Below are 16113 nucleotides of genomic sequence, written 5' to 3' on the forward strand. Positions count from 1 at the left end.
ATGAAAGGAGGTGATCTGGTTCCCAAACACTTTACTCAATCCTCTTCTCAATACTTTTCCTTTTGATTCATGAGGGGGAAGAAATAGAGGCAGTCAAATGGATCTTTACTTACCTAAGCTTACTGTTGTTGCTTCTCTGCCTGAGATAGACTGATCATTGTCCATGCCCTCTGTGTGGTGGGTGTGGTTATGGTGGGATATTCAGGTTATAAATGTAGAAGCACACAGGTAGCACTCCTGCAGAAATTCCTCCACTCCCCAGTTTTCTGATAGGGGAGACCTAGTTCCAGTTGGACCATCATGGTCCCTCTGCTCCATAGCTCACAACACAAGTGGATTATCCTATGGCATCTAGCTGCTGGTATCTTCCTGCTCCGCAATGGAGTACCAGGAAGTTGGGCCAAATCACATTCCTTGGTGTCTACTTGATGCCTGGAAGATCACGTAGGTTACCAGGTTCTGTCGAGGGGAAGCAGGTTGTTTTAACACTGTCCCTGGAGTCACCTCTGACATCTTTGTCTTTCCCCTCTGTCTGTACTACTTCAAAAGAATTCAAGCATCATTAGACTTAACCAAGTGGAATAGGGGACAATTCAGGGAATCACCAACTTAACAAGTGTATCTCCTGGAGTTTGCTTGCCTTGGCTTCAGGAGAGAAAGACTCCTTCCTTCCTCCTGAAAGAAGGGAAGTCAGGAAATGTCCCATCACACAGGGCAATGCAGGGGCTCATATAAAGCTTCCTGAAGGATGAATATCTAAGCAGAGAATTGAAAGCCAAATCATTTTCCAGGAGAGGAAAGAGAATGCCAAAGTGACATTGGCATTGGCAAGAGAGAAAGCACAAGTCCAAAGTCTCTCTCCCTTGAAATCCCTAACACTCGCCCCTGACACAGACACATTCTAACAGTCTGTTTTGACATCAGCTAGTCACCCTCTAGGAAGGTTTCCAGGATGATTAGGCTGGTTGTTCTTTGAGTACTAAAATGTTCATTCACACACTTAACTATGATCCCCAACATTCTCTTCACCCCCTTCAATGGTGAATTTTTGTTTTTTAATTTTTCTTTTTGGAGTATAGTTGATTAACAATGTTATTTTAATTTCAGGTGTACAGCACAGTGATTCAGTTATACATGTACATGTATCTTTTTTTTTTCTTTACAAATTCTTTTTCCATTTAGGTTGTTACAGGATAATTGAGCAGTGTTCTCTTTGCTACATAGTAGGGCCTTGTTGCTTATCCACTTTATTTTATTTATATTTATTCTTTCAGACTTTATTTGAGGCAAGTCTTTGTATAATGATATATTTGTTTCATATGTTTATAGTTATTATGTATTTTAAATATAGTAGTATGTGCTTATCAATCCCAAGCTCTCAGTTTATCCCTCTCCCCAGGCTTTCCCCTTTGATTACCATACTTTGTTTTCTACGTCTGTGAGTCTGTTTCCATTTTGTAAATAAGTTCGACTGTGTCAGTTTTTTAAGATTCTGCATATAAGCAATATCATATGATATTTATCTTTGTTTGGCTCACTTCACTTAGTATGCTAATCTTTAGGCCCATGTATGTTACTAAAAATGGTACTATTTTATTCTTTTTTATGACTGAGTAATATTCCAGTGTATGTATGTGCATCTTCTTCATCCATTTATCTGTCAATGGACATTTCGGTTGCTTCCACGTCTTGGCTATTGTAAATGGTGCTGCAGTGATCATTGGGGTGCATGTATCCTTTCAAACCATGTTTTCCTTTGGGTATATTCCCAGGACTGGGATATACTATTGCTGGATCATATGGTATCTCTATTTTTAGTTTCTTTAAAGAACCTCCATATTGTTCTCCATAGTAGCTGTACCAATTTTCATTCCCACCAACCGTGTAGGAGGGTTCCCTTTCCTCCACAACCTCTCAAGCATTTATTGTTTGTAGACTTTTGATGATGACCATTCTGACTGGTGTATTACAAACAGTCTTGATAATATTCTATGAACACCTTCTGCAGCAGGCTGAATTATAGCCCTCAAAGATGTCCATGTTCTAATCCCAGAAACCTGTTAATGTGTACCTTATGTATCTTATATGGTTAAAAGGACTTTGTGGTGTGATTAAATTAAGAACATTGAGATGGGAAGAATAACCTGTATTATTCAGAAGCTTCCAATGTAGTCAAAGGGTCCTTTTAAGAGGGATATAAGAAGACTATACTCAAAGAAGACAATGTGGCTGTAGAAACAGGGGTTAAGAGATGGCCTGTGAGCCAAGGAATAACAACATTCAATCAAAACTGGGAAAATCCATTCATGTATTCTGCCCTAGAGCTTCAGAAGGAATGCATCCCTACCAATGCCTTGACACTAGCCCACTGAGATGGATTTTGGACTCTGACCTCCAGAACTTTGAGATAATAAATTTCTGTTATTTTAAACCGCTAAGTTCCTGTTCATTTCTTGCAGCAGCAAAAATAAAGCCAATATACTTTTCATGTCCCTCGCCCTCCTTACCCCGCCCCACTGTGAATCTCTTGTCATGTTCTAAGAGTTCCTCTTTCCTTCTCCTCTTACCTCCTTCATTGTAGGGTCACTTCCACCTACAGCTTGCTTCCTTCCTGTCTCAAATAGTTTAAGTTGATGATCTTATCATTGTGACAGTTAAATTCTACTGCTCTTCCCCACAGTCCACAATTTTCACAGGCTGCATGATGCCAATTTTTCACGTCTGACTCCTTCACCTGGGAGCAGTCTCACCCGGACTCAATTTCACTGTTCAATGCTAGGAGACAGAACCAAAAGAGGAGTTTTCTTACTGCATTTGTTGTTGGTGGGATTTTCTATTTGCTTTTGTTTTCATCCTAGAGTTTTCCAGTTAGTGAAACACTTTTGACAATGCCTCTCTTGCGATGAAAACTGGACACATATCTCTTTCCTCAGCCATAATGAGGAAAAGGAAAAATCTATCTTTAATGTGAAATAAAAGGTTTCAAATGGATCTTTTGATCCCGATCTTTCTTACTTAACCCAAATGGTCTGAGCCAAAGAATAAATAGATTCATGATAATAGGCAACTCAGAGAAGAAAATAAGTAACTTGTCATAAATTAAAGTGCAAGGCCATACTGTATTTTGATTCTCTGCTATGCTTGTCTTTATTGTTATTAAGATTGGGAAACTACCTTAGGTAGTATTTCTGATGGCTTCATGGTCCTTCTTTCTCTCTCATAATTAAAAATAATATTAAAGGGTAAATGTCAGAGTTGATGGGAATCAATGTTCTATTAGTGAAGATTGTCTCTACCATGTCTCAAAAGGTATCAGCAGCATGTTCTTTGACTGGCATACAGAGAGAAGTAATCAGAGAAAAACAAATATCATATATTAACACACATACGTGGAATCTAGAAAAATGGTACAGATGGACCTATTTGCAAAGCAGAAGTAGACTCACAGACGTAGAGAACAAATGGATATCAAGGGGGATGGAGAGGTGGGAGGAACTGGGAGATTGGGATTGACATATATACACTGTTGATACTATGTACAAAATAGATAACTAATGAGAACTTACATATAAAATAGATAACTAATGAGAACTTACAGTATAGTACAAAGAACATTACTCAGTGCTTTGTGGTGACCTGAATGGGAAGAAAATCCAAAAAAGAAAGAATATAAGTGTACATATTGCTGATTTACTTTTCTGTACAGCAAAAACTAACACAGCATTGTAAAGCAACCATAGTCCAGTAGAAATTAATTAAAATTTTTTTTCTAAAAAAGCATATATCTTCAGCATCTTCTTAAATGTCCCCAGGGAGTAGCCATTCATTGTCAGCCAAGGTTGCCTTTGTAAGACAGTGCAATGAAAAGTGCACTGTTCTCCCTCACTTAAACTAAAATTGTATGCCACTATGACACATTTTTCTTGAATAAATCAATTATTTTAAGGAAATACATATGTATATGTATATACTCATATATGTAAGTATATAACTATATTTATTTTTTTCTTTTGTGTGTTGAATTAGGCACAGGATCAAAGGCATGCAAATAAATGCTTTGGAAATGCTCTCTGATTTCTCAAGTAATGCAGATGCCTGCTGAGGCCTCCTGCCCTTGAGAAATGTGGTTGAACTTGGCCTAAAGCCCAAATCCATTGCCTGTGACAGTCCAGAAAACCTCCTCACAATTTTTCTGGCATCCTAATTGAACTCCTAGTCTTCTCTCTTTCCCTGGGGTGGTTTCATCCTCCTAAATCTAAATGCAAAAGCTATATTCCTTTGTCTACACCATGCATTCACCCCAACTGTTGCATGTGCTTCGTAATTTAACTGCAAAGTTAGGGGATCAGAAAGAGGACATAATACAAAATACAGAACAGAGCCTTCTGACTTTCCCTGTCTCTGCCCCTTTATTATGTTTCCCTTTATTCTTCTTTCTTCATGATTCAATCCTAAATTCTTCTTGCTTCTTTCAGTGAAAGCCCAAATTCCACTCTGATTCCATGCTTGGGCACAATCAGCGTATTCATTCATTTCCTCCAAACAAATACAATGTTTTCCCTAAAAGAAACAAAGAAATGGTGAATCAGTCCTATGTGATCATTGCAGGGTGGACATTTACCATTTCATTGTATCCTGCCTAATTTCTCCCAGAGGCAAAGACAGGTATCTCTGTTTTCAGCCACGGTGAGTACTAAATAAGGACCACACTGGAGCAGGGTGCTGGGTGGGGAATCCAAAGACCTGGCCCCAGCACAGACCTTGCTTTTCACCTGATCTTGCAGCTTCTCAGAGACTCCAAACATCACCAATTTGTCGGGAGGATAAAATTCTCTCTTGCTTGTGGAAAGAATTTAAAAAGCACCCAGTACCATACAGGTGTCTGTTGTGGTTATTCCTATGATGTTCATTTAAAGCAACAAACAGACCATGTGAAATTGAGCACAGTTGTGCACAGAAGACTCACAGTTTGCGTTTGATACACTTCCCAGATTTAGCAACATCTTGGCTGCACGTTTGGCCAGGAAACTCTGTAAAGATCTGTTTTCTGAGGAGAGACTAAGGACTTCCTTCTCTCTTTCAGGCTCAGATTTGTGAGCCTGTCCTTTCTGGATGGTTTTTTTTTTTTTTTTTTTAGCAAGTCCACCTCCAGTCCAGATGGTATAAGGAAGCACCGTGACAGGACAAAATAACAAACAACAGCAATTACACTTTTTCCAAATATTCCTCCATTTGTATGCAATTCAGGAGACTGGGAAGTGTTTGAGGACAGCTTCAAGGATAAACAAGATCAGCGAAATGGAGGGTCTCAGAGATTCAGATGCAGGGAATAGTGAAGGGACATTTATTTATGCACGGCTGGGATGAACAGGTTTTAATTTAGAGTCAGTTCCCCAGTTCTCTTTAGCTAAGACCCACAGGATAAAGGAGAGGAGATGGCAGCTGGATGAGCACTCAGTCTGGCTTAATACCAGTCTCGGAGGAGCAATCAGAATGGGCAGAAAGGAAGATGGCAGCTGACGTGGAGAGGCCAGGAAGCAGTGACTCATTTCTGCTCCCTGCTCCTGTCTGCACCCATTGAGTGGCCAGTCACCATGGTAGCCACTATCATTGCTCCTCTCTGCTTCTCCTCTTCCTGAGGCCATCAGTGACGCCCTAGTTGCTAAACACAAGAGCTCTCTGTCCATTCTCATGCTCTTTCATTGCTCCTGGGCACTTATCTATGAAGACTACCACTTCTTTGTGTCATCCTCTCTTCCATCACAGTCATAGAAAACAAGCTTATAGTTATTGGAGCTAGGGAGATGGGATAAATTGGGACTGATATGTACACACTATAAAAAAAATGGATAATAAGGACTCTATTTGATACTCTGTAGTGACCTATATGGGAAAAGAATCCAAAAAAGTGGATATATGTATATGTAACTGATTCACTCTGCTGTACACCTGAAACTAACACAACATTGCGAATCAATTGTACTCCAATAAAAATTGAATAAAATGCAGCTCAAATGTCAAAAAAAAGTTCTGTCTTCCACTGGCTGCTGGGTCAGCCCTCTCCTCCTCCTCTGTGTCTCTTACCCACCCAGGCTCATACCACATTGCACAAGAGACTTGCTGTGATTTTCCTTCTTCCTCTTGTAACCTTCATGTCCTTGGAAATGTAGCTAAGTCATGTTTCCAGTAATCAGTTCTGTTGCTCTCGAACATGATGGCTTCCTCCTTAATTTCTCTCTCCATTTTGTCCAGTTTCAACTACATCTATAACTGGACGTCTCACCAAAAATCCAACTCACTCTTTAAACTCATCCTCTCCTTCCTGAGCCTCCTGCCCCATGTTCTCTGATTCTGTGGATAGCATCATTGTCCCCAGTCCAGCCCCTACTCCACCCCAACCCATTCCCACATCCTTCCTTACCATTAACATATACAGTTCAGTTTCATCTTTAATCTCTCTCTCTCCCCTCCCCCTCCATTTTCTCTCATTACCGAATCAGCTGCTAAGACTCATCAATTTTACTAGCTTAGTTTCCTTTTTTAATTTTTATTTTGTGTTGGAGTCTCATTAATTAGCAGGGTTGTGTTAGTTTCAGGTCTACAGCAAAGTGATTCAGTTATATATATATATATACATGTTTTTATTCTTTTTCAAATTCTTTTCCCATTAGGGCTTCCCTGTTGGCTCAGATAAAGAATCTGCTTCCAATGCAGGAGACCCAGGTTCAATCCTGGGTTGGGAAGATCCCCTGGAAAAGGAAATGACAACCCACTCTATTTCTTACCTGGAGAACTCTATAGATAGAGGAACCTGGCAGGCCACAGTTCATGGGGTCACAAAGAATCGGACATGACTGAGCTACTAACACTTTAGGTTACTACAGAATATTGAGCAGAGTTCCCTGTGCTATACAGTAGATCCTTGTTCGTTATCTGTTTTAACTATAGTAGTATGTATGTGTCAATCCCAAACTCCCAATCTATCCCCTCCCCCCTTCCTCCCTGGTAATCCTAAATTTGTTCTCTAAATCTGTACCAGCTCAATTTCTTTACCTGTTTCTTGTCTCTTCATGCAAACTGCTGTTATCCCAGATTAGGTTCACTAACTCTGTAATTTTTTTCTTTTTAATTAAGAAATCTTTCAAACTTTAGCAGAACATAGATATAAAGATAAGAGATGTTTATGAAAAAAGCTAAATATTTCAAGTGTTCCAGTTTTATTTGCATGCATGCTCAGTCCTGTTTGACTCTTCATGACTGTCTGGACTATAGCGTGCCAGGCTCCCCTGTCCATGGAATTCTTTAAGCAAGAATACTAGAGTGGGTTGCCATTTCCTCCTCCAGGGAATCTTCCTGACCCAGGGATTGAACTCGAGTCTCCTGCATCTTCTACATTGGCAAACAGATTCTTTACCACTGCACCATCTGGGAAGCCCCACAAACATTGAAAATTGTCAACTCATCTTCATTAGGATCATCACTGTATATCCTCTGTTTATCTTCTCTGAAGTCACAGTATTCTGAAATTGAAAAATATTCTTCCCAGCCAGTTTTATGCTATGAAGAAAGGTAGATAGAATAATCATGTATAACATGACTGCATTTTTTTTTAATGTCATGAATGATATACTGTACAGATCCTTTTCAACTAGTTTTGTTATCCCTTACTATGCTTTTGAAACCAGTCCTGTGATGATTCCCTCATTTTAATTAATATATCAATTTCACTGAAGGATTATACCAAAAATTATAGGACTGGATTTGAATTTAACAAAACGAGCACCGATACACAGAATGTTTAATAAATCCTAAAAATGAATAAGAACAAAATAACTTTATCTGCTTCTTGACCTCAGAAAATCTTCGAATTATTCATCACTAAACATGAAGTTTTCTATTCCTTTTACTTGTAGTTACTTTTTATTTTTAAAATGTATTTACTTATTTTATTCATCTTTGGCTGTGCTGGGTCTTTGTTGCTGCACAGGCTTTTCTCTAGTTGCGGCGCACCGGCTTCTCACTGCGGTGTCTTCTCTTGTGGAGCATTGGCTCTAGAGAGGCTGGGGTTCAGTAGTTGTGATGCACAAGCTTAGTTGCCCTGCGGCATGTGGGGTCTTCCTGGGCCAGGGATCGAGCCCACTCCTCCTGCATTGGCAGGCACATTCTTTACCACTGAGACACCAGGGAAGCCTTGTAATTACTCTTTATTGAAATAGAAATTTTCCTTGTATTCTCATTTTAGCAAGTATTTTTATAAGGAATGACCATTGAAGTTTGTTAAGTACTTTTTCTTGACAATAAAGATAATAAAGAATTTGCCTGCAATGCAGAAGCCCCGGGTTCAAACCCTGGGTTGGGAGGATCCCCTGGAGAAGGGAATGGCAACCCACTCCAGAATTCTTGCCTGGAGAATCCCATGGACAGAGGAGCCTGGTGGTTTACACAGTCCATCGAGTCACAAAGAAACTGAGCAACTAACACTTTCACACTTTCATTTTTTTTTTTACTTATATCTCTGTATTAAAGTTGCTAATATTATACTGGAATTTTTGTATCCAGTGTCATGACATGGAATAGCCTTTACTTTCATCTTTTTGTAATACTCTTATCAGGCTTTACTATCAAGTTTATTCTGACTTCATAAAAAAGAATTGGCAAGTGTTCTTTCTTTCCGTATTCCGCAAGAGTTTGTATATAATGATGTGATTTCTTCCTTGAATATGTGGAATAATTCACTAGTAAAAAAACCATCTGGTTCTGAAGTTTCCTTTATGAGATTTTTAAAAATTTATTCTTTTTAATTGGAGGATAATTGCTTTACAATGTTGTATTGGCTTCTGCCGTACATCTACATGAATCAACCATAGTTATACATATATCTCCTCCCTCTTGAACCTCCCTCCCACCTCCCACCACATCCCACCCCTCTAGCTTGTCAAAGAACACTGGGTTTGAGCTCCCTGTGTCATACAGCAAATTCCCACTGCCTGTTTTCCATATGGTAATATATATGTTTCAATACTGGTCCCTCAATTTGTACCACCCTCTCTTTCTCCACTATGTCCACAAATCTATTCTGTATGTCTGCATCTATAAGATGGTTTTCAATAATTCAATATCTTTAATAAAAAGAGAGCTGTTTGAGATTTCTATTTTCCTAGAATTTTTTCAGTATCACTTAAATTATTAAATAATTATGAATCATAAATTTGCTCATATCTTCCCATTACATTTCTGTTGAAAATTGTATCTGGAAATATTGTTGAGTTTTTCATTCTTAATATGGTAGTAATTTGTGATTTGACTTCTTGTTAATATTTTCAAGAAATCAACTTTGGGTTTGTTGAATTTCTTTATATTATGTTTCCTGTTATTTTGATTTCTGCTCTTATTTTTATTTACTTCTTTCTCCTTTGTCTGGGTTTGTTTTTAGGGCTCTTTCTTCCTAACTTCTTAAGATAGAACCTGAGTTATCTCACTTTTACTCTATATTCCTTCTAGAAAATGCATTTAAGATTATAAATTTCCCTCTCTGCACTGATATTCCCCAGTATGAAAATCATTTATTTTGATTATTTTCTAAATTTCACTTTATTTTATTTTTGCCCTTGGGTTATTTACGAGTATATTATTTACTCTTTAAATATTAATATCTTGATATTTTTAGTTGTTCTGGCATCAATTTCTAGTTAAATTCTTCGTCTTCAAAAAACATGCCATAAATTATTTCAATTTCAAAACTTCATTGAGGTTTTCTTTCTGGCCAGAATATGGCTAGTTTCGGTATATAGTACATGTGCACTTGAGAAAGACTGTTTTCTGTCATTATTTTGTCCAGTCTATTAATTCTGTTGCTCAGGTTTTCTATGTCTTTATTGAGTTTTATTTTCTCATGTAAACTCAAATTTGTCTTTTTTTGGAATGTAACAGACTCATCACTATTCACAGAGTTATATCTGAGTTATAAAAAATTCTCTCTCTTTCCTGATGTTTTCAAAACTCTTATGTTCCCTCATCCAATCTTGGTTGCCATAATCAGAAATAAACTGCAAGGTAAGTTTTTGGTGCATCTGTAGGGAAAACTTAGCAGCAAACAGTAACTGCTCCAGACCTGTCAAATGATGCATTTGAATGTGTTGTTTGCTTGTTCTATCACTATTTTTAATGATAAGTCCAATGTGATTCTGTGTGTCTCTGGATATTATCTGTCTTTTTTCCAGGTGCTTTCAAGTCTTTGTCTTTGGTTTTCAGCAGTTTGATTTTTTGGGGGTGTGTTTTTTGGGTATTTGCTCTGCTTGGTTTCCACTAAAGCTTTCTGGAGTTGTGTTTTGGTGCCTGATTAATTCTGGAAAATTCTCAGCTATTATTTCTTCAAATATTTTTCATGCCCCCTTCTCTATCTTTTCTTTCTTGAATTGAAGTTATACGTATGTTTAACTGTTTGATATTGTCCACTGCCATCAAATGTTCTGGTTCCTTTTTCATTCTTTTTGGGTTTTTTGTGCTTTGTTTGGGTAATTTATATTGACCTGTCTTCAGTTCACACTTTCCTCACCTGTGTCCAGTTCTTTCCTTCTGATGAGCCTATCAAAAGATTTTTCATTTCTTTCATTGTTTATTTTGTTTCTGTGTTCTTATTTAATTTTTCTTATACTTTTCTTCGTCTGTAACTCTCCAGCTGTTCACATATTTATCCATTTTTTTTTCTACCAAAAGTCATATAATACATTAATCATAGTTATTTTAAATGCCTCGTGTGACAGTACAAATATCTGGATCATACTGGAGTCTGGTTCTGTTGATTTCCTTGACAATGTGTTATTTTTTTCTGTCCTCTTTATGTTTCTCATAATTCTTGTTTGCATGCTAGACACCTAGGCAAATGGTATTTGTGCCTGGAAATGGCACATAGTTTCATTTGGTGTGTTATTAGCATGGGAAATGAATCAGTGTAACAATGACTTGACATGGATTTGGGTTGTTTTAGCTGTGATCACCTTTAGGGTCAAATTCCTCCAATAGCACTTGGTGCTTAGTTAATGGATGTATTTCTGGAGGGTTTTTTTTTTCTATTACTTTATTCCATGTCTTATTTATTTATAATTACTTTTTATTGGAGTATAGTTGATTTACAGTATTGTGTTAGTTTCAGGTGTACAGCAAAGTAGATATATCCACTCTTCTTTAGATTCTTTTTCAATAAAGGCCATTAGAGAGTATTGAGTAGAGTTCCCTGTGCTATACAGTAGGCCCTTATTAGTTATCTATTTCATATGCAATAGTGTGTACATGTCAATCCCAATCTCCCAATTTATCCTTCCTTCTCTTTCCCTCTTGGTAACCAAAAATTTGTTTTCTACATCTGTGACTCTAATTCTCTTTTGTAAATAGGTTCATTTGTACTATGTTTTTAGATTCCACACATAAGTGATACCATATGATATTTATCTTTCTGTCTAACTCAACTTCACTCAATATGACAGTCTCTAGGTCCTTGGGGTATTTTTTTTTTTAATTAATGTTTCTGTTCTACCATTAGCCTGAGGCTTTCCCTCTGACCTCAGCTCTATAATGCATTTGAGAAAGGTTAGGATTTTGTAGACTAGCCATCGTTTTCTTAGTGTCTAAGAACAGTAGCAAAATTCTTTCCAGCTTTCTCTATTTTAAGTAGAATCCCTGAATACTTGGTTTTTAAGTTTCTCTGAGGCTACTAGATTCTGACACAATGTCAAGACCAGGAAATCTCAGAAGAAATTGTCCAAAACACTTCAAGAGAAATTAGACAATGAATTGATGGACTGTGTTTTGCAAATATTTGCTGGGTGACCACAATTTTAATATATGTGACCATAATGTAAGCATATATGGTAAGAAACTCCATCTATTAAATAAAATGAATAGTAGCTAATATTTATCAAGTGTTTAAAATGCACTAGGCACAATGTAAGATGGTCTACATCTCTCATGTCATTTAATTATCTTACCATCACTATAAGGTAGGAACTGATACGATTTCTACCTTATACTAGGGGAAGCTGAGATTCAGGAAGCAAGTGACCTGTTCAATATTACACCACTACAAAGTGTTTGATTATCAAGTTCCAAAACCTCTAATCTTGACTACTAGACTGTCTTCTTTGCCTTTGGTGTTATTAGGCTTTTTTTCTTTTTCTCTTCTGAAAGTACCTCCTTTACCTTTTTGTTTTCTGTATTCCTTTTTTTGATATTTTTTAAAGGAGTAAATGCTCAAGAGTTTGGCAAAGTATCATATCTATCACCGGTTTTGACTTCATTTTTCTGTTGCAAAAGATTGATGAGTTGTCTACCCTTTAAACCCTGTGCATTATTTACTGGATGATATAAAGTTGGCAAAAGTTTGGAGAATGGGGTACAGGAAAATTCTCTATTTTTATTCTGAAACTATCATGTTTATCTCTCAGTTTTAGGAGAGCTGGGCTGCTCATAAATCCCATCACTCTCTTGCTGCTATTTCTGACTAGCAAATTATTTCTTTATTCACGAGGCAGTAAAAGGTCACTGGAAAGAAGAATATAATATTCACTCTCATAAAATGAAGTTAAACAGTATTTAGCATTTATATCTTTCCAGCGTAGTAAACAAAATATGGTTTATTTGACTCAATGAAGACCTATGATACCAAAAAAGATAAATCTAATGATTTGTTTGAACACAGGAAGATAAATCTTGCACTGCATGCCCTCAATGATGACATGTTACCATTGTCCTAGTTCTGTGTAAAATTAGATAGAGAAGCAAAGCAGGCCTGGCTTCTTGTTCCAAAACATTCAGAGCCTAGTCTAGGGCAACAGTCTAAGGAGACCAGTTGAACAGCACAGTTCATTTTTTGTTTACTTGCTTTGCTTTTTACGCTACTTATTGAAATAAGATTGACACACTGTTCTGTATTTGCAAGAGAGGGTAGAAAAGGAAAAGGTCAATTGTGCTTTTTAATTTGCTTTGTTTCACTGAGTGAGAAAATGTAAAATTGTCTGACCTTTCTTAGTAGATGTCACAAGATAATTATTTCTTTTTTTAAAAAATAGACATTCATTTCTGTGGTTAAAAAAATTTATCAGGTGCATTATTAAAACTGAGTTGGAAATTTCTTATAAATGGAAATTTATTATTTTTATAAAATTTCTGTAAGTTGCATTTCTAGAAAAAATATTTGCACAAAAACTGGCTTAGGAAAATGTTTCTTTATAGTTCCAGTCTTTTATTAGCATAATTCAAATCATGCAACTAAAATATAGTAAGTAATTATGCCTTTGAGAAATTTAGATTTCAAAATAATGCATTGTTCCTTGTAAACCACATGGCTTTAAGTATTTCTATGCAGGTATGATGAAGAAACTAGAAAACAAAAGCAATAGAAGTAAATGTTTCAGACTATTAAAGGGCCAGCTTTTGTATCCAATTTATCAATCTCGGCATATCCAAAAGGTTTTTATGTTTTTTTAATATGGTAAAAGCAAATCTAGTTTCAAAATGTGCTAATTTCCTCTAAAGTTATTTACAAAAAAAGAAAATCCATCCATTGCTTAAAGTCATTTTTCCAATTTCTTTTTTACACATTTTGTTTCTCATTATCAAATAAAAATCTGTCTCCAGCTTTTATAAGGCTTTCATAAAGGACTCCCTTCACTGAACAGCAGAATGTGGCCTTTTCTTTTTATCTCTCTAATTAAAACATTGCAACCTGGGGAAGCTATCAGTTAGTTCTCAGTAAATGGCACTTATTTTGATCTCCTTTGGTAAAGCGAGAAAAATGGTGAAGTGAACAGAAATGTCCTGATCCCTAAAATTAGATAGAAACCCACTAATATGCAACCTATAGAGCCCTCTGGGTCTTCAGAAATGGCACTCAGTAATTTATTTTGACATAAATCAACTTGCTTTCACTCTTCAGCCCAGTTGTGCTGAGGTCATTTTTCAGAGGAACTTAACAGTTCAAGATTGTTCATGGCTTCTGAAATCCTACATTTATATTTTCCTTCTTAACAGATTCTCTGAAGTTTGAATGAAAGACCATACATCATGATATAACTCCAGTACTTAATAGACTCATCATTCTGGCTACCACTTTGTATTCTTAATATTTTGCCCTAAGCCTTATTGTATTTGGTCAACATGATTGTCTGAGGTTATTAGGTTTGGGGGTTTTGCTTTCAAAAGAAGAAGCCTTCTCCTCTATCATCAGGCTCATACACAGGATGTTAATAATAAACAAACCAATGTCTCTACACCTTTCCCTATGTCTTAAGAGTATTAATAAGGTCGTAATAACTTACTAATGGTTTGCTTTTAAAAAGATTTCTTTTAAGACGAATTAACCCAAATAAAGAATACAAAGCAAACAGCTTAATCAGCTCATGTTTAGTGAACATCCTTTAATATTATGACTGCTTAAGTACAGGATAATTCAGAAGCAGTTTCTCAAAAAACTTAGTTTCTAGCATAAGGGTCCAGGCAGGTGCTCATCAAAGCAATATGTATTTGTATGGCTTGTGTGTAAAATTCATGTTAAATCTCTGACCAGAATATGTGATAAAGGCTATCTACTGGACATGTTAGAAAACTAGCATAACTGGTAGTTGTGTAGGAAGTACTCAATTCATAAAATGTATTTACTTAAAAGTGGCCAAATTTCTTTTATTCAAGAAGGTAGGCCCTGCTTCAGAAAGTAGCAATTTCATGAAAAAGAAGCATTGGATTTAGTTAGGGAACTTGAATGTCATTCCTAGACTTATGCACTGAAATCTGCAAAATACTGATGAAAGGAATTAAGACACAAATACATAGAAACACCCCAGTCATGGATTGGAAGATCTGATATTGCTAAAGTAGCTATGCTTTCTAGTATACAGTCCACAGATTCAGTATATCAAACCAAATGGCAGTTTTTATAGAAATAGCAAAAAAAAAAAAATTGTAGAATTCAAATGGAACCACAAAATACCCCAGATAGTCAAAGAAGTGTTAAGAAAGAACGACAAAGATGGAGGCCTCATACTTCCTCACCTCACCGCACAGCCACAGGAATTAAAACAGCGTGTGCTAGGTGGCCTAGTGGCTAAGACTGCATGCTTCCAGTGCAGTACGCACAGGTTCCACCTCTGGTCGGGGAAATGATCCCATGTCATGCAATGCAGCCCTAAATAAATAAAATAAAAATGAAAGGCTGGAATTTAACAGAGAGCTTGTTATTCATGATAATACACATAAATAGATTATGGCAATAAAAACAGACACATACCATGATGGAAGAGAATAAGTAGCCCAGAAAGAAACTCACATATATATAGCCAATATCATCTTTGAAAACTCAATGGAAATAGAATAGTCTTTTCAATAAACAGTGTTGAGAAAACTGTGTGTGTGTGTGTATGCTGTTGTGCTTAGTTGCTCTGTTGTGTTCAACTCCTTGCAACACCCTGGACTCTATCCCACCAGGCTCCTCTGTCCATGGGATTTCCAAGATGAGAATACTAGAGTGGGTTGCCATTTTCTTCTCCAGGGGATCTTCCTGACCCAGGGATCGAACCTGCGTCTCTTGTAACTCCTGCATTGGCAGGCAGATTCTTTACTACTGAGCCACCTTGACGTCCTCATTTTTTCTGTAATTTGATGTTAACACCCATCATCTCATCATATAACTTAGTGCCTCTCAAGAGGAAAGGAAAGAAAATATGCGGCTGTCTATGAACTGTTTGCAAGGGAAGCCACTGATGAAATGTTGGTTCGATTGCTGAAGCCCATCTGTGGTTTCCTACTGACCTCTGTGAAAAGATACTGAGATCACTAAAACATAGTTTGCTCATGATGTTTCTATCCAGTCAACAAGGTTATCATAGGAAGAGTGCGTTAACTTCTTTTTTTGCCTGTTGAAATTTCAAAAGCCTCTTCATTCACACCTGAGAAAACTCAGTTTAAAACAAGACCTGCTGAAAGGTGCCCATTAACCCTGCTAATAAGCAAAGATAATTTTCATCACTTACAGATGACACTCAATGTGTCTTTGTGCTCATATTTCAGAAGAGACTCCCACATGAGGTTCATTCTAGCAGAAGAAATACTTCCTGACTACTGACC

General features: G+C 36.9%; 1 protein-coding gene and 1 long non-coding RNA gene across 4 annotated transcripts in view; one reads left to right on the top strand and one right to left on the bottom strand.

Moving 5' to 3' along the window:
* The window catches only part of MINDY3 (MINDY lysine 48 deubiquitinase 3), a 567291-nt gene that overhangs the window by 339248 nt on the left and 211930 nt on the right, over nt 1-16113 (top strand). The window lies entirely within an intron of this gene.
* Nucleotides 4387-15175, bottom strand: LOC147360997 (uncharacterized). The gene is made up of 2 exons (XR_015139602.1): nt 15043-15175; nt 4387-4560 (listed from the first exon to the last, which is right to left on the bottom strand). It is a non-coding gene; the product is annotated as an uncharacterized LOC147360997 (long non-coding RNA).

This window comes from Bos grunniens, chromosome 13, assembly GCF_055505025.1.
Source record: "Bos grunniens cultivar Pamir isolate PY7600 chromosome 13, Bosgru_T2T1.0, whole genome shotgun sequence".
NCBI lineage: Eukaryota > Metazoa > Chordata > Mammalia > Artiodactyla > Bovidae > Bos > Bos grunniens.